The sequence below is a fragment of the Tasmannia lanceolata genome, unplaced genomic scaffold, assembly GCF_043159265.1.
Source record: "Tasmannia lanceolata isolate RefF3 unplaced genomic scaffold, GAP_Taslan_0.1 ptg000003l, whole genome shotgun sequence".
Classification (NCBI taxonomy): domain Eukaryota; kingdom Viridiplantae; phylum Streptophyta; class Magnoliopsida; order Canellales; family Winteraceae; genus Tasmannia; species Tasmannia lanceolata.
In genome coordinates, this window is record NW_027518680.1 from 30,255,412 (window position 1) to 30,279,221 (window position 23,810).

Genomic DNA, 23,810 nt, shown 5'->3' on the forward strand with positions numbered 1-23,810 from the left:
GTGGAAACTCTTTATTACTTTGACAATGGAGAGGCATGCTGGGTGCGATCATACCAGCACAAATGCACTGGATCCCATCAGAACTCCGAAGTTAAGCGTGCTTGGGCGAGAGTAGTACTAGGATGGGTGACCTCCTGGGAAGTCCTCGTGTTGCACCCCTCGATGCGAACTGAAACGCACGTTTAGTGCGTCGCCTCCTACGTTTCGGTTCGGATCTTTTTATTTTCTTCCGGATGGTGAATTCAAAGACGTCCGGTCTTTATTATGGCGGGGTGATAGTGTCGTTTGATTCGATAAACGGAATTCGTTCTGACATTTCATTTGCAGTCAAATTATAGCGGGGGTTTGTTTAGATTCAGTGACGTACAGGCTATAGCGGATGAGTGTACTAGTGGATGCGAGTCATGAATCCGGTCGGAAGGTGTTTACTGGCCGTGAGCTACCCTTGGTGCACAAATATCGTTCCGACGATAACTTTTGATCCGCCCGTCAGATCGTCGTGATTCTTATATTGATTCGTGGGTACTCGGGAAGATCCATCGCGCGATGACAGCCCTGGCGGTCATCCGGCTTCCCGACATGCTCGGATCGTCCATCCGGTGTCATCTAGCAGGATTTTTTCGCACTTTCATTTAAACGGACTTCGTACGACAATGCGAGTGGAAACTCTTTATTACTTTGACAATGGAGTGGCATGCTGGGTGCGATCATACCAGCACAAATGCACTGGATCCCATCAGAACTCCGAAGTTAAGCGTGCTTGGGCGAGAGTAGTACTAGGATGGGTGACCTCCTGGGAAGTCCTCGTGTTGCACCCCTGTCACTTTTTTCGGCTATCTACCACTTTTTTCGAACAATCTTTCGGTTCTGGAACATCGATGCGAACTGAAACGCACGTTTAGTGCGTCGCCTCATACGTTTCGGTTCGGATCTTTTTATTTTCTTCCGGATGGTGAATTCAAAGACGTCCGGTCTTTATTATGGCGGGCTGATAATGTCGTTTGATTCGATAAACGGAATTCGTTCTGACATTTCATTTGCGGTCAAATTATAGCGGGGGTTTGTTTAGATTCAGTGACGTACAGGCTATAGCGGATGAGTGTACTAGTGGATGCGAGTCATGAATCCGGTCGGAAGGTGTTTACTGGCCGTGAGCTACCCTTGGTGCACAAATATCGTTCCGACGATAACTTTTGATCCGCCCGTCAGATCGTAGCGATTCTTATATTGATTCGGGGGTACTCGGGAAGATTAATCGCGCGATGACAGCCCTGGCGGTCATCCGGCTTCCCGACATGCTCGGATCGTCCATCCGGTGTCATCTAGCAGGATTTTTTCGCACTTTCATTTAAACGGACTTCGTACGACAATGCGAGTGGAAACTCTTTATTACTTTGACAATGGAGAGGCATGCTGGGTGCGATCATACCAGCACAAATGCACTGGATCCCATCAGAACTCCGAAGTTAAGCGTGCTTGGGCAAGAGTAGTACTAGGATGGGTGACCTCCTGGGAAGTCCTCGTGTTGCACCCCTGTCACTTTTTTCGGCTATCTACCACTTTTTTCGAACAATCTTTCGGTTCTGGAACATCGATGCGAACTGAAACGCACGTTTAGTGCGTCGCCTCCTACGTTTCGGTTCGGATCTTTTTATTTTCTTCCGGATGGTGAATTCAAAGACGTCCGGTCTTTATTATGGCGGGGTGATAGTGTCGTTTGATTCGATAAACGGAATTCGTTCTGACATTTCATTTGCAGTCAAATTATAGCGGGGGTTTGTTTAGATTCAGTGACGTACAGGCTATAGCGGATGAGTGTACTAGTGGATGCGAGTCATGAATCCGGTCGGAAGGTGTTTACTGGCCGTGAGCTACCCTTGGTGCACAAATATCGTTCCGACGATAACTTTTGATCCGCCCGTCAGATCGTCGTGATTCTTATATTGATTCGGGGGTACTCGGGAAGATCCATCGCGCGATGACAGCCCTGGCGGTCATCCGGCTTCCCGACATGCTCGGATCGTCCATCCGGTGTCATCTAGCAGGATTTTTTCACACTTTCATTTAAACGGACTTCGTACGACAATGCGAGTGGAAACTCTTTATTACTTTGACAATGGAGTGGCATGCTGGGTGCGATCATACCAGCACAAATGCACTGGATCCCATCAGAGCTCCGAAGTTAAGCGTGCTTGGGCGAGAGTAGTACTAGGATGGGTGACCTCCTGGGAAGTCCTCGTGTTGCACCCCTGTCACTTTTTTCGGCTATCTACCACTTTTTTCGAACAATCTTTCGGTTCTGGAACATCGATGCGAACTGAAACGCACGTTTAGTGCGTCGCCTCCTACGTTTCGGTTCGGATCTTTTTATTTTCTTCCGGATGGTGAATTCAAAGACGTCCGGTCTTTATTATGGCGGGGTGATAGTGTCGTTTGATTCGATAAACGGAATTCGTTCTGACATTTCATTTGCAGTCAAATTATAGCGGGGGTTTGTTTAGATTCAGTGACGTACAGGCTATAGCGGATGAGTGTACTAGTGGATGCGAGTCATGAATCCGGTCGGAAGGTGTTTACTGGCCGTGAGCTACCCTTGGTGCACAAATATCGTTCCGACGATAACTTTTGATCCGCCCGTCAGATCGTAGCGATTCTTATATTGATTCGGGGGTACTCGGGAAGATTAATCGCGCGATGACAGCCCTGGCGGTCATCCGGCTTCCCGACATGCTCGGATCGTCCATCCGGTGTCATCTAGCAGGATTTTTTCGCACTTTCATTTAAACGGACTTCGTACGACAATGCGAGTGGAAACTCTTTATTACTTTGACAATGGAGTGGCATGCTGGGTGCGATCATACCAGCACAAATGCACTGGATCCCATCAGAACTCCGAAGTTAAGCGTGCTTGGGCGAGAGTAGTACTAGGATGGGTGACCTCCTGGGAAGTCCTCGTGTTGCACCCCTGTCACTTTTTTCGGCTATCTACCACTTTTTTCGAACAATCTTTCGGTTCTAGAACATCGATGCGAACTGAAACGCACGTTTAGTGCGTCGCCTCATACGTTTCGGTTCGGATCTTTTTATTTTCTTCCGGATGGTGAATTCAAAGACGTCCGGTCTTTATTATGGCGGGCTGATAATGTCGTTTGATTCGATAAACGGAATTCGTTCTGACATTTCATTTGCGGTCAAATTATAGCGGGGGTTTGTTTAGATTCAGTGACGTACAGGCTATAGCGGATGAGTGTACTAGTGGATGCGAGTCATGAATCCGGTCGGAAGGTGTTTACTGGCCGTGAGCTACCCTTGGTGCACAAATATCGTTCCGACGATAACTTTTGATCCGCCCGTCAGATCGTAGCGATTCTTATATTGATTCGGGGGTACTCGGGAAGATTAATCGCGCGATGACAGCCCTGGCGGTCATCCGGCTTCCCGACATGCTCGGATCGTCCATCCGGTGTCATCTAGCAGGATTTTTTCGCACTTTCATTTAAACGGACTTCGTACGACAATGCGAGTGGAAACTCTTTATTACTTTGACAATGGAGAGGCATGCTGGGTGCGATCATACCAGCACAAATGCACTGGATCCCATCAGAACTCCGAAGTTAAGCGTGCTTGGGCAAGAGTAGTACTAGGATGGGTGACCTCCTGGGAAGTCCTCGTGTTGCACCCCTGTCACTTTTTTCGGCTATCTACCACTTTTTTCGAACAATCTTTCGGTTCTGGAACATCGATGCGAACTGAAACGCACGTTTAGTGCGTCGCCTCCTACGTTTCGGTTCGGATCTTTTTATTTTCTTCCGGATGGTGAATTCAAAGACGTCCGGTCTTTATTATGGCGGGGTGATAGTGTCGTTTGATTCGATAAACGGAATTCGTTCTGACATTTCATTTGCAGTCAAATTATAGCGGGGGTTTGTTTAGATTCAGTGACGTACAGGCTATAGCGGATGAGTGTACTAGTGGATGCGAGTCATGAATCCGGTCGGAAGGTGTTTACTGGCCGTGAGCTACCCTTGGTGCACAAATATCGTTCCGACGATAACTTTTGATCCGCCCGTCAGATCGTCGTGATTCTTATATTGATTCGGGGGTACTCGGGAAGATCCATCGCGCGATGACAGCCCTGGCGGTCATCCGGCTTCCCGACATGCTCGGATCGTCCATCCGGTGTCATCTAGCAGGATTTTTTCACACTTTCATTTAAACGGACTTCGTACGACAATGCGAGTGGAAACTCTTTATTACTTTGACAATGGAGTGGCATGCTGGGTGCGATCATACCAGCACAAATGCACTGGATCCCATCAGAGCTCCGAAGTTAAGCGTGCTTGGGCGAGAGTAGTACTAGGATGGGTGACCTCCTGGGAAGTCCTCGTGTTGCACCCCTGTCACTTTTTTCGGCTATCTACCACTTTTTTCGAACAATCTTTCGGTTCTGGAACATCGATGCGAACTGAAACGCACGTTTAGTGCGTCGCCTCCTACGTTTCGGTTCGGATCTTTTTATTTTCTTCCGGATGGTGAATTCAAAGACGTCCGGTCTGTATTATGGCGGGGTGATAGTGTCGTTTGATTCGATAAACGGAATTCGTTCTGACATTTCATTTGCAGTCAAATTATAGCGGGGGTTTGTTTAGATTCAGTGACGTACAGGCTATAGCGGATGAGTGTACTAGTGGATGCGAGTCATGAATCCGGTCGGAAGGTGTTTACTGGCCGTGAGCTACCCTTGGTGCACAAATATCGTTCCGACGATAACTTTTGATCCGCCCGTCAGATCGTAGCGATTCTTATATTGATTCGGGGGTACTCGGGAAGATTAATCGCGCGATGACAGCCCTGGCGGTCATCCGGCTTCCAGACATGCTCGGATCGTCCATCCGGTGTCATCTAGCAGGATTTTTTCGCACTTTCATTTAAACGGACTTCGTACGACAATGCGAGTGGAAACGCTTTATTACTTTGACAATGGAGAGGCATGCTGGGTGCGATCATACCAGCACAAATGCACTGGATCCCATCAGAACTCCGAAGTTAAGCGTGCTTGGGCGAGAGTAGTACTAGGATGGGTGACCTCCTGGGAAGTCCTCGTGTTGCACCCCTGTCACTTTTTTCGGCTATCTACCACTTTTTTCGAACAATCTTTCGGTTCTGGAACATCGATGCGAACTGAAACGCACGTTTAGTGCGTCGCCTCCTACGTTTCGGTTCGGATCTTTTTATTTTCTTCCGGATGGTGAATTCAAAGACGTCCGGTCTTTATTATGGCGAGGTGATAGTGTCGTTTGATTCGATAAACGGAATTCGTTCTGACATTTCATTTGCGGTCAAATTATAGCGGGGGTTTGTTTAGATTCAGTGACGTACAGGCTATAGCGGATGAGTGTACTAGTGGATGCGAGTCATGAATCCGGTCGGAAGGTGTTTACTGGCCGTGAGCTACCCTTGGTGCACAAATATCGTTCCGACGATAACTTTTGATCCGCCCGTCAGATCGTGGCGTTTCTTATATTGATTCGGGGGTACTCGGGAAGATCCATCGCGCGATGACAGCCATGGCAGTCATCCGGCTTCCCGACATGCTCGGATCGTCCATCCGGTGTCATCTAGCAGGATTTTTTCGCACTTTCATTTAAACGGACTTCGTACGACAATGCGAGTGGAAACTCTTTATTACTTTGACAATGGAGAGGCATGCTGGGTGCGATCATACCAGCACAAATGCACTGGATCCCATCAGAACTCCGAAGTTAAGCGTGCTTGGGCGAGAGTAGTACTAGGATGGGTGACCTCCTGGGAAGTCCTCGTGTTGCACCCCTGTCACTTTTTTCGGCTATCTACCACTTTTTTCGAACAATCTTTCGGTTCTGGAACATCGATGCGAACTGAAACCCACGTTTAGTGCGTCGCCTCCTACGTTTCGGTTCGGATCTTTTTATTTTCTTCCGGATGGTGAATTCAAAGACGTCCGGTCTTTATTATGGCGGGGTGATAGTGTCGTTTGATTCGATAAACGGAATTCGTTCTGACATTTCATTTGCAGTCAAATTATAGCGGGGGTTTGTTTAGATTCACTGACGTACAGGCTATAGCGGATGAGTGTACTAGTGGATGCGAGTCATGAATCCGGTCGGAAGGTGTTTACTGGCCGTGAGCTACCCTTGGTGCACAAATATCGTTCCGACGAGAACTTTTGATCCGCCCGTCAGATCGTGGCGATTCTTATATTGATTCGGGGGTACTCGGGAAGATTAATCGCGCGATGACAGCCCTGGCGGTCATCCGGCTTCCCGACATGCTCGGATCGTCCATCCGGTGTCATCTAGCAGGATTTTTTCGCACTTTCATTTAAACGGACTTCGTACGACAATGCGAGTGGAAACTCTTTATTACTTTGACAATGGAGAGGCATGCTGGGTGCGATCATACCAGCACAAATGCACTGGATCCCATCAGAACTCCGAAGTTAAGCGTGCTTGGGCGAGAGTAGTACTAGGATGGGTGACCTCCTGGGAAGTCCTCGTGTTGCACCCCTCGATGCGAACTGAAACGCACGTTTAGTGCGTCGCCTCCTACGTTTCGGTTCGGATCTTTTTATTTTCTTCCGGATGGTGAATTCAAAGACGTCCGGTCTTTATTATGGCGGGGTGATAGTGTCGTTTGATTCGATAAACGGAATTCGTTCTGACATTTCATTTGCAGTCAAATTATAGCGGGGGTTTGTTTAGATTCAGTGACGTACAGGCTATAGCGGATGAGTGTACTAGTGGATGCGAGTCATGAATCCGGTCGGAAGGTGTTTACTGGCCGTGAGCTACCCTTGGTGCACAAATATCGTTCCGACGATAACTTTTGATCCGCCCGTCAGATCGTCGTGATTCTTATATTGATTCGGGGGTACTCGGGAAGATCCATCGCGCGATGACAGCCCTGGCGGTCATCCGGCTTCCCGACATGCTCGGATCGTCCATCCGGTGTCATCTAGCAGGATTTTTTCGCACTTTCATTTAAACGGACTTCGTACGACAATGCGAGTGGAAACTCTTTATTACTTTGACAATGGAGTGGCATGCTGGGTGCGATCATACCAGCACAAATGCACTGGATCCCATCAGAACTCCGAAGTTAAGCGTGCTTGGGCGAGAGTAGTACTAGGATGGGTGACCTCCTGGGAAGTCCTCGTGTTGCACCCCTGTCACTTTTTTCGGCTATCTACCACTTTTTTCGAACAATCTTTCGGTTCTGGAACATCGATGCGAACTGAAACGCACGTTTAGTGCGTCGCCTCATACGTTTCGGTTCGGATCTTTTTATTTTCTTCCGGATGGTGAATTCAAAGACGTCCGGTCTTTATTATGGCGGGCTGATAATGTCGTTTGATTCGATAAACGGAATTCGTTCTGACATTTCATTTGCGGTCAAATTATAGCGGGGGTTTGTTTAGATTCAGTGACGTACAGGCTATAGCGGATGAGTGTACTAGTGGATGCGAGTCATGAATCCGGTCGGAAGGTGTTTACTGGCCGTGAGCTACCCTTGGTGCACAAATATCGTTCCGACGATAACTTTTGATCCGCCCGTCAGATCGTAGCGATTCTTATATTGATTCGGGGGTACTCGGGAAGATTAATCGCGCGATGACAGCCTTGGCGGTCATCCGGCTTCCCGACATGCTCGGATCGTCCATCCGGTGTCATCTAGCAGGATTTTTTCGCACTTTCATTTAAACGGACTTCGTACGACAATGCGAGTGGAAACTCTTTATTACTTTGACAATGGAGAGGCATGCTGGGTGCGATCATACCAGCACAAATGCACTGGATCCCATCAGAACTCCGAAGTTAAGCGTGCTTGGGCGAGAGTAGTACTAGGATGGGTGACCTCCTGGGAAGTCCTCGTGTTGCACCCCTGTCACTTTTTTCGGCAATCTACCACTTTTTTCGAACAATCTTTCGATTCTCGAACATCGATGCGAACTGAAACGCACGTTTAGTGCGTCGCCTCCTACGTTTCGGTTCGGATCTTTTTATTTTCTTCCGGATGGTGAATTCAAAGACGTCCGGTCTTTATTATGGCGGGGTGATAGTGTCGTTTGATTCGATAAACGGAATTCGTTCTGACATTTCATTTGCAGTCAAATTATAGCGGGGTTTGTTTAGATTCAGTGACGTACAGGCTATAGCGGATGAGTGTACTAGTGGATGCGAGTCATGAATCCGGTCGGAAGGTGTTTACTGGCCGTGAGCTACCCTTGGTGCACAAATATCGTTCCGACGATAACTTTTGATCCGCCCGTCAGATCGTCGTGATTCTTATATTGATTCGGGGGTACTCGGGAAGATCCATCGCGCGATGATAGCCCTGGCGGTCATCCGGCTTCCCGACATTCTCGGATCGTCCATCCGGTGTCATCTAGCAGGATTTTTTCGCACTTTCATTTAAACGGACTTCGTACGACAATGCGAGTGGAAACTCTTTATTACTTTGACAATGGAGTGGCATGCTGGGTGCGATCATACCAGCACAAATGCACTGGATCCCATCAGAACTCCGAAGTTAAGCGTGCTTGGGCGAGAGTAGTACTAGGATGGGTGACCTCCTGGGAAGTCCTCGTGTTGCACCCCTGTCACTTTTTTCGGCTATCTACCACTTTTTTCGAACAATCTTTCGGTTCTGGAACATCGATGCGAACTGAAACGCACGTTTAGTGCGTCGCCTCCTACGTTTCGGTTCGGATCTTTTTATTTTCTTCCGGATGGTGAATTCAAACACGTCCGGTCTTTATTATGGCGGGGTGATAGTGTCGTTTGATTCGATAAACGGAATTCGTTCTGACATTTCATTTGCGGTCAAATTATAGCGGGGGTTTGTTTAGATTCAGTGACGTACAGGCTATAGCGGATGAGTGTACTAGTGGATGCGAGTCATGAATCCGGTCGGAAGGTGTTTACTGGCCGTGAGCTACCCTTGGTGCACAAATATCGTTCCGACGATAACTTTTGATCCGCCCGTCAGATCGTAGCGATTCTTATATTGATTCGGGGGTACTCGGGAAGATTAATCGCGCGATGACAGCCCTGGCGGTCATCCGGCTTCCCGACATGCTCGGATCGTCCATCCGGTGTCATCTAACAGGATTTTTTCGCACTTTCATTTAAACGGACTTCGTACGACAATGCGAGTGGAAACTCTTTATTACTTTGACAATGGAGAGGCATGCTGGGTGCGATCATACCAGCACAAATGCACTGGATCCCATCAGAACTCCGAAGTTAAGCGTGCTTGGGCGAGAGTAGTACTAGGATGGGTGACCTCCTGGGAAGTCCTCGTGTTGCACCCCTGTCACTTTTTTCGGCAATCTACCACTTTTTTCGAACAATCTTTCGGTTCTGGAACATCGATGCGAACTGAAACGCACGTTTAGTGCGTCGCCTCCTACGTTTCGGTTCGGATCTTTTTATTTTCTTCCGGATGGTGAATTCAAAGACGTCCGGTCTTTATTATGGCGGGGTGATAGTGTCGTTTGATTCGATAAACGGAATTCGTTCTGACATTTCATTTGCAGTCAAATTATAGCGGGGTTTGTTTAGATTCAGTGACGTACAGGCTATAGCGGATGAGTGTACTAGTGGATGCGAGTCATGAATCCGGTCGGAAGGTGTTTACTGGCCGTGAGCTACCCTTGGTGCACAAATATCGTTCCGACGATAACTTTTGATCCGCCCGTCAGATCGTCGTGATTCTTATATTGATTCGGGGGTACTCGGGAAGATCCATCGCGCGATGACAGCCCTGGCGGTCATCCGGCTTCCCGACATGCTCGGATCGTCCATCCGGTGTCATCTAGCAGGATTTTTTCGCACTTTCATTTAAACGGACTTCGTACGACAATGCGAGTGGAAACTCTTTATTACTTTGACAATGGAGTGGCATGCTGGGTGCGATCATACCAGCACAAATGCACTGGATCCCATCAGAACTCCGAAGTTAAGCGTGCTTGGGCGAGAGTAGTACTAGGATGGGTGACCTCCTGGGAAGTCCTCGTGTTGCACCCCTGTCACTTTTTTCGGCTATCTACCACTTTTTTCGAACAATCTTTCGGTTCTGGAACATCGATGCGAACTGAAACGCACGTTTAGTGCGTCGCCTCCTACGTTTCGGTTCGGATCTTTTTATTTTCTTCCGGATGGTGAATTCAAAGACGTCCGGTCTTTATTATGGCGGGGTGATAGTGTCGTTTGATTCGATAAACGGAATTCGTTCTGACATTTCATTTGCGGTCAAATTATAGCGGGGGTTTGTTTAGATTCAGTGACGTACAGGCTATAGCGGATGAGTGTACTAGTGGATGCGAGTCATGAATCCGGTCGGAAGGTGTTTACTGGCCGTGAGCTACCCTTGGTGCACAAATATCGTTCCGACGATAACTTTTGATCCGCCCGTCAGATCGTGGCGGTTCTTATATTGATTCGGGGGTACTCGGGAAGATTCATCGCGCGATGACAGCCCTGGCGGTCATCCGGCTTCCCGACATGCTCGGATCGTCCATCCGGTGTCATCTAGCAGGATTTTTTCGCACTTTCATTTAAACGGACTTCGTACGACAATGCGAGTGGAAACTCTTTATTACTTTGACAATGGAGAGGCATGCTGGGTGCGATCATACCAGCACAAATGCACTGGATCCCATCAGAACTCCGAAGTTAAGCGTGCTTGGGCGAGAGTAGTACTAGGATGGGTGACCTCTTGGGAAGTCCTCGTGTTGCACCCCTGTCACTTTTTTCGGCTATCTACCACTTTTTTCGAACAATCTTTCGGTTCTGGAACATCGATGCGAACTGAAACGCACGTTTAGTGCGTCGCCTCCTACGTTTCGGTTCGGATCTTTTTATTTTCTTCCGGATGGTGAATTCAAAGACGTCCGGTCTTTATTATGGCGGGGTGATAGTGTCGTTTGATTCGATAAACGGAATTCGTTCTGACATTTCATTTGCGGTCAAATTATAGCGGGGGTTTGTTTAGATTCAGTGACGTACAGGCTATAGCGGATGAGTGTACTAGTGGATGCGAGTCATGAATCCGGTCGGAAGGTGTTTACTGGCCGTGAGCTACCCTTGGTGCACAAATATCGTTCCGACGATAACTTTTGATCCGCCCGTCAGATCGTAGCGATTCTTATATTGATTCGGGGGTACTCGGGAAGATTAATCGCGCGATGACAGCCCTGGCGGTCATCCGGCTTCCCGACATGCTCGGATCGTCCATCCGGTGTCATCTAGCAGGATTTTTTCGCACTTTCATTTAAACGGACTTCGTACGACAATGCGAGTGGAAACTCTTTATTACTTTGACAATGGAGAGGCATGCTGGGTGCGATCATACCAGCACAAATGCACTGGATCCCATCAGAACTCCGAAGTTAAGCGTGCTTGGGCGAGAGTAGTACTAGGATGGGTGACCTCCTGGGAAGTCCTCGTGTTGCACCCCTCGATGCGAACTGAAACGCACGTTTAGTGCGTCGCCTCCTACGTTTCGGTTCGGATCTTTTTATTTTCTTCCGGATGGTGAATTCAAAGACGTCCGGTCTTTATTATGGCGGGGTGATAGTGTCGTTTGATTCGATAAACGGAATTCGTTCTGACATTTCATTTGCAGTCAAATTATAGCGGGGGTTTGTTTAGATTCAGTGACGTACAGGCTATAGCGGATGAGTGTACTAGTGGATGCGAGTCATGAATCCGGTCGGAAGGTGTTTACTGGCCGTGAGCTACCCTTGGTGCACAAATATCGTTCCGACGATAACTTTTGATCCGCCCGTCAGATCGTCGTGATTCTTATATTGATTCGTGGGTACTCGGGAAGATCCATCGCGCGATGACAGCCCTGGCGGTCATCCGGCTTCCCGACATGCTCGGATCGTCCATCCGGTGTCATCTAGCAGGATTTTTTCGCACTTTCATTTAAACGGACTTCGTACGACAATGCGAGTGGAAACTCTTTATTACTTTGACAATGGAGTGGCATGCTGGGTGCGATCATACCAGCACAAATGCACTGGATCCCATCAGAACTCCGAAGTTAAGCGTGCTTGGGCGAGAGTAGTACTAGGATGGGTGACCTCCTGGGAAGTCCTCGTGTTGCACCCCTGTCACTTTTTTCGGCTATCTACCACTTTTTTCGAACAATCTTTCGGTTCTAGAACATCGATGCGAACTGAAACGCACGTTTAGTGCGTCGCCTCATACGTTTCGGTTCGGATCTTTTTATTTTCTTCCGGATGGTGAATTCAAAGACGTCCGGTCTTTATTATGGCGGGCTGATAATGTCGTTTGATTCGATAAACGGAATTCGTTCTGACATTTCATTTGCGGTCAAATTATAGCGGGGGTTTGTTTAGATTCAGTGACGTACAGGCTATAGCGGATGAGTGTACTAGTGGATGCGAGTCATGAATCCGGTCGGAAGGTGTTTACTGGCCGTGAGCTACCCTTGGTGCACAAATATCGTTCCGACGATAACTTTTGATCCGCCCGTCAGATCGTAGCGATTCTTATATTGATTCGGGGGTACTCGGGAAGATTAATCGCGCGATGACAGCCCTGGCGGTCATCCGGCTTCCCGACATGCTCGGATCGTCCATCCGGTGTCATCTAGCAGGATTTTTTCGCACTTTCATTTAAACGGACTTCGTACGACAATGCGAGTGGAAACTCTTTATTACTTTGACAATGGAGAGGCATGCTGGGTGCGATCATACCAGCACAAATGCACTGGATCCCATCAGAACTCCGAAGTTAAGCGTGCTTGGGCAAGAGTAGTACTAGGATGGGTGACCTCCTGGGAAGTCCTCGTGTTGCACCCCTGTCACTTTTTTCGGCTATCTACCACTTTTTTCGAACAATCTTTCGGTTCTGGAACATCGATGCGAACTGAAACGCACGTTTAGTGCGTCGCCTCCTACGTTTCGGTTCGGATCTTTTTATTTTCTTCCGGATGGTGAATTCAAAGACGTCCGGTCTTTATTATGGCGGGGTGATAGTGTCGTTTGATTCGATAAACGGAATTCGTTCTGACATTTCATTTGCAGTCAAATTATAGCGGGGGTTTGTTTAGATTCAGTGACGTACAGGCTATAGCGGATGAGTGTACTAGTGGATGCGAGTCATGAATCCGGTCGGAAGGTGTTTACTGGCCGTGAGCTACCCTTGGTGCACAAATATCGTTCCGACGATAACTTTTGATCCGCCCGTCAGATCGTAGCGATTCTTATATTGATTCGGGGGTACTCGGGAAGATTAATCGCGCGATGACAGCCCTGGCGGTCATCCGGCTTCCCGACATGCTCGGATCGTCCATCCGGTGTCATCTAACAGGATTTTTTCGCACTTTCATTTAAACGGACTTCGTACGACAATGCGAGTGGAAACTCTTTATTACTTTGACAATGGAGAGGCATGCTGGGTGCGATCATACCAGCACAAATGCACTGGATCCCATCAGAACTCCGAAGTTAAGCGTGCTTGGGCGAGAGTAGTACTAGGATGGGTGACCTCCTGGGAAGTCCTCGTGTTGCACCCCTGTCACTTTTTTCGGCAATCTACCACTTTTTTCGAACAATCTTTCGGTTCTGGAACATCGATGCGAACTGAAACGCACGTTTAGTGCGTCGCCTCCTACGTTTCGGTTCGGATCTTTTTATTTTCTTCCGGATGGTGAATTCAAAGACGTCCGGTCTTTATTATGGCGGGGTGATAGTGTCGTTTGATTCGATAAACGGAATTCGTTCTGACATTTCATTTGCAGTCAAATTATAGCGGGGTTTGTTTAGATTCAGTGACGTACAGGCTATAGCGGATGAGTGTACTAGTGGATGCGAGTCATGAATCCGGTCGGAAGGTGTTTACTGGCCGTGAGCTACCCTTGGTGCACAAATATCGTTCCGACGATAACTTTTGATCCGCCCGTCAGATCGTCGTGATTCTTATATTGATTCGGGGGTACTCGGGAAGATCCATCGCGCGATGACAGCCCTGGCGGTCATCCGGCTTCCCGACATGCTCGGATCGTCCATCCGGTGTCATCTAGCAGGATTTTTTCGCACTTTCATTTAAACGGACTTCGTACGACAATGCGAGTGGAAACTCTTTATTACTTTGACAATGGAGTGGCATGCTGGGTGCGATCATACCAGCACAAATGCACTGGATCCCATCAGAACTCCGAAGTTAAGCGTGCTTGGGCGAGAGTAGTACTAGGATGGGTGACCTCCTGGGAAGTCCTCGTGTTGCACCCCTGTCACTTTTTTCGGCTATCTACCACTTTTTTCGAACAATCTTTCGGTTCTGGAACATCGATGCGAACTGAAACGCACGTTTAGTGCGTCGCCTCCTACGTTTCGGTTCGGATCTTTTTATTTTCTTCCGGATGGTGAATTCAAAGACGTCCGGTCTTTATTATGGCGGGGTGATAGTGTCGTTTGATTCGATAAACGGAATTCGTTCTGACATTTCATTTGCGGTCAAATTATAGCGGGGGTTTGTTTAGATTCAGTGACGTACAGGCTATAGCGGATGAGTGTACTAGTGGATGCGAGTCATGAATCCGGTCGGAAGGTGTTTACTGGCCGTGAGCTACCCTTGGTGCACAAATATCGTTCCGACGATAACTTTTGATCCGCCCGTCAGATCGTGGCGGTTCTTATATTGATTCGGGGGTACTCGGGAAGATTCATCGCGCGATGACAGCCCTGGCGGTCATCCGGCTTCCCGACATGCTCGGATCGTCCATCCGGTGTCATCTAGCAGGATTTTTTCGCACTTTCATTTAAACGGACTTCGTACGACAATGCGAGTGGAAACTCTTTATTACTTTGACAATGGAGAGGCATGCTGGGTGCGATCATACCAGCACAAATGCACTGGATCCCATCAGAACTCCGAAGTTAAGCGTGCTTGGGCGAGAGTAGTACTAGGATGGGTGACCTCTTGGGAAGTCCTCGTGTTGCACCCCTGTCACTTTTTTCGGCTATCTACCACTTTTTTCGAACAATCTTTCGGTTCTGGAACATCGATGCGAACTGAAACGCACGTTTAGTGCGTCGCCTCCTACGTTTCGGTTCGGATCTTTTTATTTTCTTCCGGATGGTGAATTCAAAGACGTCCGGTCTTTATTATGGCGGGGTGATAGTGTCGTTTGATTCGATAAACGGAATTCGTTCTGACATTTCATTTGCGGTCAAATTATAGCGGGGGTTTGTTTAGATTCAGTGACGTACAGGCTATAGCGGATGAGTGTACTAGTGGATGCGAGTCATGAATCCGGTCGGAAGGTGTTTACTGGCCGTGAGCTACCCTTGGTGCACAAATATCGTTCCGACGATAACTTTTGATCCGCCCGTCAGATCGTAGCGATTCTTATATTGATTCGGGGGTACTCGGGAAGATTAATCGCGCGATGACAGCCCTGGCGGTCATCCGGCTTCCCGACATGCTCGGATCGTCCATCCGGTGTCATCTAGCAGGATTTTTTCGCACTTTCATTTAAACGGACTTCGTACGACAATGCGAGTGGAAACTCTTTATTACTTTGACAATGGAGAGGCATGCTGGGTGCGATCATACCAGCACAAATGCACTGGATCCCATCAGAACTCCGAAGTTAAGCGTGCTTGGGCGAGAGTAGTACTAGGATGGGTGACCTCCTGGGAAGTCCTCGTGTTGCACCCCTCGATGCGAACTGAAACGCACGTTTAGTGCGTCGCCTCCTACGTTTCGGTTCGGATCTTTTTATTTTCTTCCGGATGGTGAATTCAAAGACGTCCGGTCTTTATTATGGCGGGGTGATAGTGTCGTTTGATTCGATAAACGGAATTCGTTCTGACATTTCATTTGCAGTCAAATTATAGCGGGGGTTTGTTTAGATTCAGTGACGTACAGGCTATAGCGGATGAGTGTACTAGTGGATGCGAGTCATGAATCCGGTCGGAAGGTGTTTACTGGCCGTGAGCTACCCTTGGTGCACAAATATCGTTCCGACGATAACTTTTGATCCGCCCGTCAGATCGTCGTGATTCTTATATTGATTCGTGGGTACTCGGGAAGATCCATCGCGCGATGACAGCCCTGGCGGTCATCCGGCTTCCCGACATGCTCGGATCGTCCATCCGGTGTCATCTAGCAGGATTTTTTCGCACTTTCATTTAAACGGACTTCGTACGACAATGCGAGTGGAAACTCTTTATTACTTTGACAATGGAGTGGCATGCTGGGTGCGATCATACCAGCACAAATGCACTGGATCCCATCAGAACTCCGAAGTTAAGCGTGCTTGGGCGAGAGTAGTACTAGGATGGGTGACCTCCTGGGAAGTCCTCGTGTTGCACCCCTGTCACTTTTTTCGGCTATCTACCACTTTTTTCGAACAATCTTTCGGTTCTAGAACATCGATGCGAACTGAAACGCACGTTTAGTGCGTCGCCTCATACGTTTCGGTTCGGATCTTTTTATTTTCTTCCGGATGGTGAATTCAAAGACGTCCGGTCTTTATTATGGCGGGCTGATAATGTCGTTTGATTCGATAAACGGAATTCGTTCTGACATTTCATTTGCGGTCAAATTATAGCGGGGGTTTGTTTAGATTCAGTGACGTACAGGCTATAGCGGATGAGTGTACTAGTGGATGCGAGTCATGAATCCGGTCGGAAGGTGTTTACTGGCCGTGAGCTACCCTTGGTGCACAAATATCGTTCCGACGATAACTTTTGATCCGCCCGTCAGATCGTAGCGATTCTTATATTGATTCGGGGGTACTCGGGAAGATTAATCGCGCGATGACAGCCCTGGCGGTCATCCGGCTTCCCGACATGCTCGGATCGTCCATCCGGTGTCATCTAGCAGGATTTTTTCGCACTTTCATTTAAACGGACTTCGTACGACAATGCGAGTGGAAACTCTTTATTACTTTGACAATGGAGAGGCATGCTGGGTGCGATCATACCAGCACAAATGCACTGGATCCCATCAGAACTCCGAAGTTAAGCGTGCTTGGGCAAGAGTAGTACTAGGATGGGTGACCTCCTGGGAAGTCCTCGTGTTGCACCCCTGTCACTTTTTTCGGCTATCTACCACTTTTTTCGAACAATCTTTCGGTTCTGGAACATCGATGCGAACTGAAACGCACGTTTAGTGCGTCGCCTCCTACGTTTCGGTTCGGATCTTTTTATTTTCTTCCGGATGGTGAATTCAAAGACGTCCGGTCTTTATTATGGCGGGGTGATAGTGTCGTTTGATTCGATAAACGGAATTCGTTCTGACATTTCATTTGCAGTCAAATTATAGCGGGGGTTTGTTTAGATTCAGTGACGTACAGGCTATAGCGGATGAGTGTACTAGTGGATGCGAGTCATGAATCCGGTCGGAAGGTGTTTACTGGCCGTGAGCTACCCTTGGTGCACAAATATCGTTCCGACGATAACTTTTGATCCGCCCGTCAGATCGTCGTGATTCTTATATTGATTCGGGGGTACTCGGGAAGATCCATCGCGCGATGACAGCCCTGGCGGTCATCCGGCTTCCCGACATGCTCGGATCGTCCATCCGGTGTCATCTAGCAGGATTTTTTCACACTTTCATTTAAACGGACTTCGTACGACAATGCGAGTGGAAACTCTTTATTACTTTGACAATGGAGTGGCATGCTGGGTGCGATCATACCAGCACAAATGCACTGGATCCCATCAGAGCTCCGAAGTTAAGCGTGCTTGGGCGAGAGTAGTACTAGGATGGGTGACCTCCTGGGAAGTCCTCGTGTTGCACCCCTGTCACTTTTTTCGGCTATCTACCACTTTTTTCGAACAATCTTTCGGTTCTGGAACATCGATGCGAACTGAAACGCACGTTTAGTGCGTCGCCTCCTACGTTTCGGTTCGGATCTTTTTATTTTCTTCCGGATGGTGAATTCAAAGACGTCCGGTCTTTATTATGGCGGGGTGATAGTGTCGTTTGATTCGATAAACGGAATTCGTTCTGACATTTCATTTGCAGTCAAATTATAGCGGGGGTTTGTTTAGATTCAGTGACGTACAGGCTATAGCGGATGAGTGTACTAGTGGATGCGAGTCATGAATCCGGTCGGAAGGTGTTTACTGGCCGTGAGCTACCCTTGGTGCACAAATATCGTTCCGACGATAACTTTTGATCCGCCCGTCAGATCGTAGCGATTCTTATATTGATTCGGGGGTACTCGGGAAGATTAATCGCGCGATGACAGCCCTGGCGGTCATCCGGCTTCCCGACATGCTCGGATCGTCCATCCGGTGTCATCTAGCAGGATTTTTTCGCACTTTCATTTAAACGGACTTCGTACGACAATGCGAGTGGAAACTCTTTATTACTTTGACAATGGAAAGGCATGCTGGGTGCGATCATACCAGCACAAATGCACTGGATCCCATCAGAACTCCGAAGTTAAGCGTGCTTGGGCGAGAGTAGTACTAGGATGGGTGACCTCCTGGGAAGTCCTCGTGTTGCACCCCTGTCACTTTTTTCGGCTATCTACCACTTTTTTCGAACAATCTTTCGGTTCTGGAACATCGATGCGAACTGAAACGCACGTTTAGTGCGTCGCCTCATACGTTTCGGTTCGGATCTTTTTATTTTCTTCCGGATGGTGAATTCAAAGACGTCCGGTCTTTATTATGGCGGGCTGATAATGTCGTTTGATTCGATAAACGGAATTCGTTCTGACATTTCATTTGCGGTCAAATTATAGCGGGGGTTTGTTTAGATTCAGTGACGTACAGGCTATAGCGGATGAGTGTACTAGTGGATGCGAGTCATGAATCCGGTCGGAAGGTGTTTACTGGCCGTGAGCTACCCTTGGTGCACAAATATCGTTCCGACGATAACTTTTGATCCGCCCGTCAGATCGTAGCGATTCTTATATTGATTCGGGGGTACTCGGGAAGATTAATCGCGCGATGACAGCCCTGGCGGTCATCCGGCTTCCCGACATGCTCGGATCGTCCATCCGGTGTCATCTAACAGGATTTTTTCGCACTTTCATTTAAACGGACTTCGTACGACAATGCGAGTGGAAACTCTTTATTACTTTGACAATGGAGAGGCATGCTGGGTGCGATCATACCAGCACAAATGCACTGGATCCCATCAGAACTCCGAAGTTAAGCGTGCTTGGGCGAGAGTAGTACTAGGATGGGTGACCTCCTGGGAAGTCCTCGTGTTGCACCCCTGTCACTTTTTTCGGCAATCTACCACTTTTTTCGAACAATCTTTCGGTTCTGGAACATCGATGCGAACTGAAACGCACGTTTAGTGCGTCGCCTCCTACGTTTCGGTTCGGATCTTTTTATTTTCTTCCGGATGGTGAATTCAAAGACGTCCGGTCTTTATTATGGCGGGGTGATAGTGCCGTTTGATTCGATAAACGGAATTCGTTCTGACATTTCATTTGCAGTCAAATTATAGCGGGGTTTGTTTAGATTCAGTGACGTACAGGCTATAGCGGATGAGTGTACTAGTGGATGCGAGTCATGAATCCGGTCGGAAGGTGTTTACTGGCCGTGAGCTACCCTTGGTGCACAAATATCGTTCCGACGATAACTTTTGATCCGCCCGTCAGATCGTCGTGATTCTTATATTGATTCGGGGGTACTCGGGAAGATCCATCGCGCGATGACAGCCCTGGCGGTCATCCGGCTTCCCGACATGCTCGGATCGTCCATCCGGTGTCATCTAGCAGGATTTTTTCGCACTTTCATTTAAACGGACTTCGTACGACAATGCGAGTGGAAACTCTTTATTACTTTGACAATGGAGTGGCATGCTGGGTGCGATCATACCAGCACAAATGCACTGGATCCCATCAGAACTCCGAAGTTAAGCGTGCTTGGGCGAGAGTAGTACTAGGATGGGTGACCTCCTGGGAAGTCCTCGTGTTGCACCCCTGTCACTTTTTTCGGCTATCTACCACTTTTTTCGAACAATCTTTCGGTTCTGGAACATCGATGCGAACTGAAACGCACGTTTAGTGCGTCGCCTCCTACGTTTCGGTTCGGATCTTTTTATTTTCTTCCGGATGGTGAATTCAAAGACGTCCGGTCTTTATTATGGCGGGGTGATAGTGTCGTTTGATTTGATAAACGGAATTCGTTCTGACATTTCATTTGCGGTCAAATTATAGCGGGGGTTTGTTTAGATTCAGTGACGTACAGGCTATAGCGGATGAGTGTACTAGTGGATGCGAGTCATGAATCCGGTCGGAAGGTGTTTACTGGCCGTGAGCTACCCTTGGTGCACAAATATCGTTCCGACGATAACTTTTGATCCGCCCGTCAGATCGTGGCGGTTCTTATATTGATTCGGGGGTACTCGGGAAGATTCATCGCGCGATGACAGCCCTGGCGGTCATCCGGCTTCCCGACATGCTCGGATCGTCCATCCGGTGTCATCTAGCAGGATTTTTTCGCACTTTCATTTAAACGGACTTCGTACGACAATGCGAGTGGAAACTCTTTATTACTTTGACAATGGAGAGGCATGCTGGGTGCGATCATACCAGCACAAATGCACTGGATCCCATCAGAACTCCGAAGTTAAGCGTGCTTGGGCGAGAGTAGTACTAGGATGGGTGACCTCCTGGGAAGTCCTCGTGTTGCACCCCTGTCACTTTTTTCGGCTATCTACCACTTTTTTCGAACAATCTTTCGGTTCTGGAACATCGATGCGAACTGAAACGCACGTTTAGTGCGTCGCCTCCTACGTTTCGGTTCGGATCTTTTTATTTTCTTCCGGATGGTGAATTCAAAGACGTCCGGTCTTTATTATGGCGGGGTGATAGTGTCGTTTGATTCGATAAACGGAATTCGTTCTGACATTTCATTTGCGGTCAAATTATAGCGGGGGTTTGTTTAGATTCAGTGACGTACAGGCTATAGCGGATGAGTGTACTAGTGGATGCGAGTCATGAATCCGGTCGGAAGGTGTTTACTGGCCGTGAGCTACCCTTGGTGCACAAATATCGTTCCGACGATAACTTTTGATCCGCCCGTCAGATCGTAGCGATTCTTATATTGATTCGGGGGTACTCGGGAAGATTAATCGCGCGATGACAGCCCTGGCGGTCATCCGGCTTCCCGACATGCTCGGATCGTCCATCCGGTGTCATCTAGCAGGATTTTTTCGCACTTTCATTTAAACGGACTTCGTACGACAATGCGAGTGGAAACTCTTTATTACTTTGACAATGGAGAGGCATGCTGGGTGCGATCATACCAGCACAAATGCACTGGATCCCATCAGAACTCCGAAGTTAAGCGTGCTTGGGCGAGAGTAGTACTAGGATGGGTGACCTCCTGGGAAGTCCTCGTGTTGCACCCCTCGATGCGAACTGAAACGCACGTTTAGTGCGTCGCCTCCTACGTTTCGGTTCGGATCTTTTTATTTTCTTCCGGATGGTGAATTCAAAGACGTCCGGTCTTTATTATGGCGGGGTGATAGTGTCGTTTGATTCGATAAACGGAATTCGTTCTGACATTTCATTTGCAGTCAAATTATAGCGGGGGTTTGTTTAGATTCAGTGACGTACAGGCTATAGCGGATGAGTGTACTAGTGGATGCGAGTCATGAATCCGGTCGGAAGGTGTTTACTGGCCGTGAGCTACCCTTGGTGCACAAATATCGTTCCGACGATAACTTTTGATCCGCCCGTCAGATCGTCGTGATTCTTATATTGATTCGTGGGTACTCGGGAAGATCCATCGCGCGATGACAGCCCTGGCGGTCATCCGGCTTCCCGACATGCTCGGATCGTCCATCCGGTGTCATCTAGCAGGATTTTTTCGCACTTTCATTTAAACGGACTTCGTACGACAATGCGAGTGGAAACTCTTTATTACTTTGACAATGGAGTGGCATGCTGGGTGCGATCATACCAGCACAAATGCACTGGATCCCATCAGAACTCCGAAGTTAAGCGTGCTTGGGCGAGAGTAGTACTAGGATGGGTGACCTCCTGGGAAGTCCTCGTGTTGCACCCCTGTCACTTTTTTCGGCTATCTACCACTTTTTTCGAACAATCTTTCGGTTCTAGAACATCGATGCGAACTGAAACGCACGTTTAGTGCGTCGCCTCATACGTTTCGGTTCGGATCTTTTTATTTTCTTCCGGATGGTGAATTCAAAGACGTCCGGTCTTTATTATGGCGGGCTGATAATGTCGTTTGATTCGATAAACGGAATTCGTTCTGACATTTCATTTGCGGTCAAATTATAGCGGGGGTTTGTTTAGATTCAGTGACGTACAGGCTATAGCGGATGAGTGTACTAGTGGATGCGAGTCATGAATCCGGTCGGAAGGTGTTTACTGGCCGTGAGCTACCCTTGGTGCACAAATATCGTTCCGACGATAACTTTTGATCCGCCCGTCAGATCGTAGCGATTCTTATATTGATTCGGGGGTACTCGGGAAGATTAATCGCGCGATGACAGCCCTGGCGGTCATCCGGCTTCCCGACATGCTCGGATCGTCCATCCGGTGTCATCTAGCAGGATTTTTTCGCACTTTCATTTAAACGGACTTCGTACGACAATGCGAGTGGAAACTCTTTATTACTTTGACAATGGAGAGGCATGCTGGGTGCGATCATACCAGCACAAATGCACTGGATCCCATCAGAACTCCGAAGTTAAGCGTGCTTGGGCAAGAGTAGTACTAGGATGGGTGACCTCCTGGGAAGTCCTCGTGTTGCACCCCTGTCACTTTTTTCGGCTATCTACCACTTTTTTCGAACAATCTTTCGGTTCTGGAACATCGATGCGAACTGAAACGCACGTTTAGTGCGTCGCCTCCTACGTTTCGGTTCGGATCTTTTTATTTTCTTCCGGATGGTGAATTCAAAGACGTCCGGTCTTTATTATGGCGGGGTGATAGTGTCGTTTGATTCGATAAACGGAATTCGTTCTGACATTTCATTTGCAGTCAAATTATAGCGGGGGTTTGTTTAGATTCAGTGACGTACAGGCTATAGCGGATGAGTGTACTAGTGGATGCGAGTCATGAATCCGGTCGGAAGGTGTTTACTGGCCGTGAGCTACCCTTGGTGCACAAATATCGTTCCGACGATAACTTTTGATCCGCCCGTCAGATCGTCGTGATTCTTATATTGATTCGGGGGTACTCGGGAAGATCCATCGCGCGATGACAGCCCTGGCGGTCATCCGGCTTCCCGACATGCTCGGATCGTCCATCCGGTGTCATCTAGCAGGATTTTTTCGCACTTTCATTTAAACGGACTTCGTACGACAATGCGAGTGGAAACTCTTTATTACTTTGACAATGGAGAGGCATGCTGGGTGCGATCATACCAGCACAAATGCACTGGATCCCATCAGAACTCCGAAGTTAAGCGTGCTTGGGCGAGAGTAGTACTAGGATGGGTGACCTCTTGGGAAGTCCTCGTGTTGCACCCCTGTCACTTTTTTCGGCTATCTACCACTTTTTTCGAACAATCTTTCGGTTCTGGAACATCGATGCGAACTGAAACGCACGTTTAGTGCGTCGCCTCCTACGTTTCGGTTCGGATCTTTTTATTTTCTTCCGGATGGTGAATTCAAAGACGTCCGGTCTTTATTATGGCGGGGTGATAGTGTCGTTTGATTCGATAAACGGAATTCGTTCTGACATTTCATTTGCGGTCAAATTATAGCGGGGGTTTGTTTAGATTCAGTGACGTACAGGCTATAGCGGATGAGTGTACTAGTGGATGCGAGTCATGAATCCGG

The 23,810-nt window shown here is 48.2% G+C and overlaps 34 non-coding genes across 34 annotated transcripts; all 34 read left to right on the forward strand.

Moving 5' to 3' along the window:
• The first annotated feature begins 40 nt into the window (after window positions 1–40).
• LOC143871291 (5S ribosomal RNA) lies at window positions 41–159 on the forward strand. The gene has a single exon (XR_013246064.1). It is a non-coding gene; the product is annotated as a 5S ribosomal RNA (ribosomal RNA).
• A 540-nt stretch (window positions 160–699) lies between these two features.
• On the forward strand, window positions 700–818 carry LOC143871292 (5S ribosomal RNA). Its single transcript, XR_013246065.1, has one exon. It is a non-coding gene; the product is annotated as a 5S ribosomal RNA (ribosomal RNA).
• A 597-nt stretch (window positions 819–1,415) lies between these two features.
• On the forward strand, window positions 1,416–1,534 carry LOC143873643 (5S ribosomal RNA). Its single transcript, XR_013248346.1, has one exon. It is a non-coding gene; the product is annotated as a 5S ribosomal RNA (ribosomal RNA).
• A 597-nt stretch (window positions 1,535–2,131) lies between these two features.
• On the forward strand, window positions 2,132–2,250 carry LOC143873456 (5S ribosomal RNA). Its single transcript, XR_013248165.1, has one exon. It is a non-coding gene; the product is annotated as a 5S ribosomal RNA (ribosomal RNA).
• A 597-nt stretch (window positions 2,251–2,847) lies between these two features.
• Window positions 2,848–2,966, forward strand: LOC143871294 (5S ribosomal RNA). The gene has a single exon (XR_013246067.1). It is a non-coding gene; the product is annotated as a 5S ribosomal RNA (ribosomal RNA).
• Window positions 2,967–3,563: 597 nt separating this feature from the next.
• On the forward strand, window positions 3,564–3,682 carry LOC143873644 (5S ribosomal RNA). Its single transcript, XR_013248347.1, has one exon. It is a non-coding gene; the product is annotated as a 5S ribosomal RNA (ribosomal RNA).
• A 597-nt stretch (window positions 3,683–4,279) lies between these two features.
• LOC143873457 (5S ribosomal RNA) lies at window positions 4,280–4,398 on the forward strand. Its single transcript, XR_013248166.1, has one exon. It is a non-coding gene; the product is annotated as a 5S ribosomal RNA (ribosomal RNA).
• Window positions 4,399–4,995: 597 nt separating this feature from the next.
• Window positions 4,996–5,114, forward strand: LOC143871295 (5S ribosomal RNA). Its single transcript, XR_013246068.1, has one exon. It is a non-coding gene; the product is annotated as a 5S ribosomal RNA (ribosomal RNA).
• Window positions 5,115–5,711: 597 nt separating this feature from the next.
• LOC143871296 (5S ribosomal RNA) lies at window positions 5,712–5,830 on the forward strand. Its single transcript, XR_013246069.1, has one exon. It is a non-coding gene; the product is annotated as a 5S ribosomal RNA (ribosomal RNA).
• A 597-nt stretch (window positions 5,831–6,427) lies between these two features.
• On the forward strand, window positions 6,428–6,546 carry LOC143871297 (5S ribosomal RNA). Its single transcript, XR_013246070.1, has one exon. It is a non-coding gene; the product is annotated as a 5S ribosomal RNA (ribosomal RNA).
• A 540-nt stretch (window positions 6,547–7,086) lies between these two features.
• LOC143871298 (5S ribosomal RNA) lies at window positions 7,087–7,205 on the forward strand. The gene has a single exon (XR_013246071.1). It is a non-coding gene; the product is annotated as a 5S ribosomal RNA (ribosomal RNA).
• A 597-nt stretch (window positions 7,206–7,802) lies between these two features.
• On the forward strand, window positions 7,803–7,921 carry LOC143871299 (5S ribosomal RNA). Its single transcript, XR_013246072.1, has one exon. It is a non-coding gene; the product is annotated as a 5S ribosomal RNA (ribosomal RNA).
• A 596-nt stretch (window positions 7,922–8,517) lies between these two features.
• LOC143871300 (5S ribosomal RNA) lies at window positions 8,518–8,636 on the forward strand. Its single transcript, XR_013246073.1, has one exon. It is a non-coding gene; the product is annotated as a 5S ribosomal RNA (ribosomal RNA).
• A 597-nt stretch (window positions 8,637–9,233) lies between these two features.
• Window positions 9,234–9,352, forward strand: LOC143871301 (5S ribosomal RNA). Its single transcript, XR_013246074.1, has one exon. It is a non-coding gene; the product is annotated as a 5S ribosomal RNA (ribosomal RNA).
• Window positions 9,353–9,948: 596 nt separating this feature from the next.
• Window positions 9,949–10,067, forward strand: LOC143871302 (5S ribosomal RNA). The gene has a single exon (XR_013246075.1). It is a non-coding gene; the product is annotated as a 5S ribosomal RNA (ribosomal RNA).
• A 597-nt stretch (window positions 10,068–10,664) lies between these two features.
• LOC143873002 (5S ribosomal RNA) lies at window positions 10,665–10,783 on the forward strand. The gene has a single exon (XR_013247725.1). It is a non-coding gene; the product is annotated as a 5S ribosomal RNA (ribosomal RNA).
• A 597-nt stretch (window positions 10,784–11,380) lies between these two features.
• On the forward strand, window positions 11,381–11,499 carry LOC143871303 (5S ribosomal RNA). The gene has a single exon (XR_013246076.1). It is a non-coding gene; the product is annotated as a 5S ribosomal RNA (ribosomal RNA).
• Window positions 11,500–12,039: 540 nt separating this feature from the next.
• Window positions 12,040–12,158, forward strand: LOC143871305 (5S ribosomal RNA). The gene has a single exon (XR_013246078.1). It is a non-coding gene; the product is annotated as a 5S ribosomal RNA (ribosomal RNA).
• Window positions 12,159–12,755: 597 nt separating this feature from the next.
• Window positions 12,756–12,874, forward strand: LOC143873645 (5S ribosomal RNA). Its single transcript, XR_013248348.1, has one exon. It is a non-coding gene; the product is annotated as a 5S ribosomal RNA (ribosomal RNA).
• Window positions 12,875–13,471: 597 nt separating this feature from the next.
• On the forward strand, window positions 13,472–13,590 carry LOC143871306 (5S ribosomal RNA). The gene has a single exon (XR_013246079.1). It is a non-coding gene; the product is annotated as a 5S ribosomal RNA (ribosomal RNA).
• A 596-nt stretch (window positions 13,591–14,186) lies between these two features.
• Window positions 14,187–14,305, forward strand: LOC143871307 (5S ribosomal RNA). Its single transcript, XR_013246080.1, has one exon. It is a non-coding gene; the product is annotated as a 5S ribosomal RNA (ribosomal RNA).
• Window positions 14,306–14,902: 597 nt separating this feature from the next.
• On the forward strand, window positions 14,903–15,021 carry LOC143873003 (5S ribosomal RNA). Its single transcript, XR_013247726.1, has one exon. It is a non-coding gene; the product is annotated as a 5S ribosomal RNA (ribosomal RNA).
• A 597-nt stretch (window positions 15,022–15,618) lies between these two features.
• On the forward strand, window positions 15,619–15,737 carry LOC143871308 (5S ribosomal RNA). Its single transcript, XR_013246081.1, has one exon. It is a non-coding gene; the product is annotated as a 5S ribosomal RNA (ribosomal RNA).
• A 540-nt stretch (window positions 15,738–16,277) lies between these two features.
• LOC143871309 (5S ribosomal RNA) lies at window positions 16,278–16,396 on the forward strand. Its single transcript, XR_013246082.1, has one exon. It is a non-coding gene; the product is annotated as a 5S ribosomal RNA (ribosomal RNA).
• A 597-nt stretch (window positions 16,397–16,993) lies between these two features.
• LOC143873646 (5S ribosomal RNA) lies at window positions 16,994–17,112 on the forward strand. The gene has a single exon (XR_013248349.1). It is a non-coding gene; the product is annotated as a 5S ribosomal RNA (ribosomal RNA).
• Window positions 17,113–17,709: 597 nt separating this feature from the next.
• LOC143873458 (5S ribosomal RNA) lies at window positions 17,710–17,828 on the forward strand. Its single transcript, XR_013248167.1, has one exon. It is a non-coding gene; the product is annotated as a 5S ribosomal RNA (ribosomal RNA).
• Window positions 17,829–18,425: 597 nt separating this feature from the next.
• LOC143871310 (5S ribosomal RNA) lies at window positions 18,426–18,544 on the forward strand. Its single transcript, XR_013246083.1, has one exon. It is a non-coding gene; the product is annotated as a 5S ribosomal RNA (ribosomal RNA).
• A 597-nt stretch (window positions 18,545–19,141) lies between these two features.
• Window positions 19,142–19,260, forward strand: LOC143871311 (5S ribosomal RNA). The gene has a single exon (XR_013246084.1). It is a non-coding gene; the product is annotated as a 5S ribosomal RNA (ribosomal RNA).
• Window positions 19,261–19,856: 596 nt separating this feature from the next.
• LOC143871312 (5S ribosomal RNA) lies at window positions 19,857–19,975 on the forward strand. Its single transcript, XR_013246085.1, has one exon. It is a non-coding gene; the product is annotated as a 5S ribosomal RNA (ribosomal RNA).
• A 597-nt stretch (window positions 19,976–20,572) lies between these two features.
• LOC143871314 (5S ribosomal RNA) lies at window positions 20,573–20,691 on the forward strand. Its single transcript, XR_013246086.1, has one exon. It is a non-coding gene; the product is annotated as a 5S ribosomal RNA (ribosomal RNA).
• A 597-nt stretch (window positions 20,692–21,288) lies between these two features.
• LOC143871315 (5S ribosomal RNA) lies at window positions 21,289–21,407 on the forward strand. Its single transcript, XR_013246087.1, has one exon. It is a non-coding gene; the product is annotated as a 5S ribosomal RNA (ribosomal RNA).
• Window positions 21,408–21,947: 540 nt separating this feature from the next.
• Window positions 21,948–22,066, forward strand: LOC143871317 (5S ribosomal RNA). Its single transcript, XR_013246089.1, has one exon. It is a non-coding gene; the product is annotated as a 5S ribosomal RNA (ribosomal RNA).
• Window positions 22,067–22,663: 597 nt separating this feature from the next.
• Window positions 22,664–22,782, forward strand: LOC143873648 (5S ribosomal RNA). The gene has a single exon (XR_013248351.1). It is a non-coding gene; the product is annotated as a 5S ribosomal RNA (ribosomal RNA).
• Window positions 22,783–23,379: 597 nt separating this feature from the next.
• On the forward strand, window positions 23,380–23,498 carry LOC143873005 (5S ribosomal RNA). Its single transcript, XR_013247728.1, has one exon. It is a non-coding gene; the product is annotated as a 5S ribosomal RNA (ribosomal RNA).
• The last annotated feature ends 312 nt before the right edge of the window (window positions 23,499–23,810 follow it).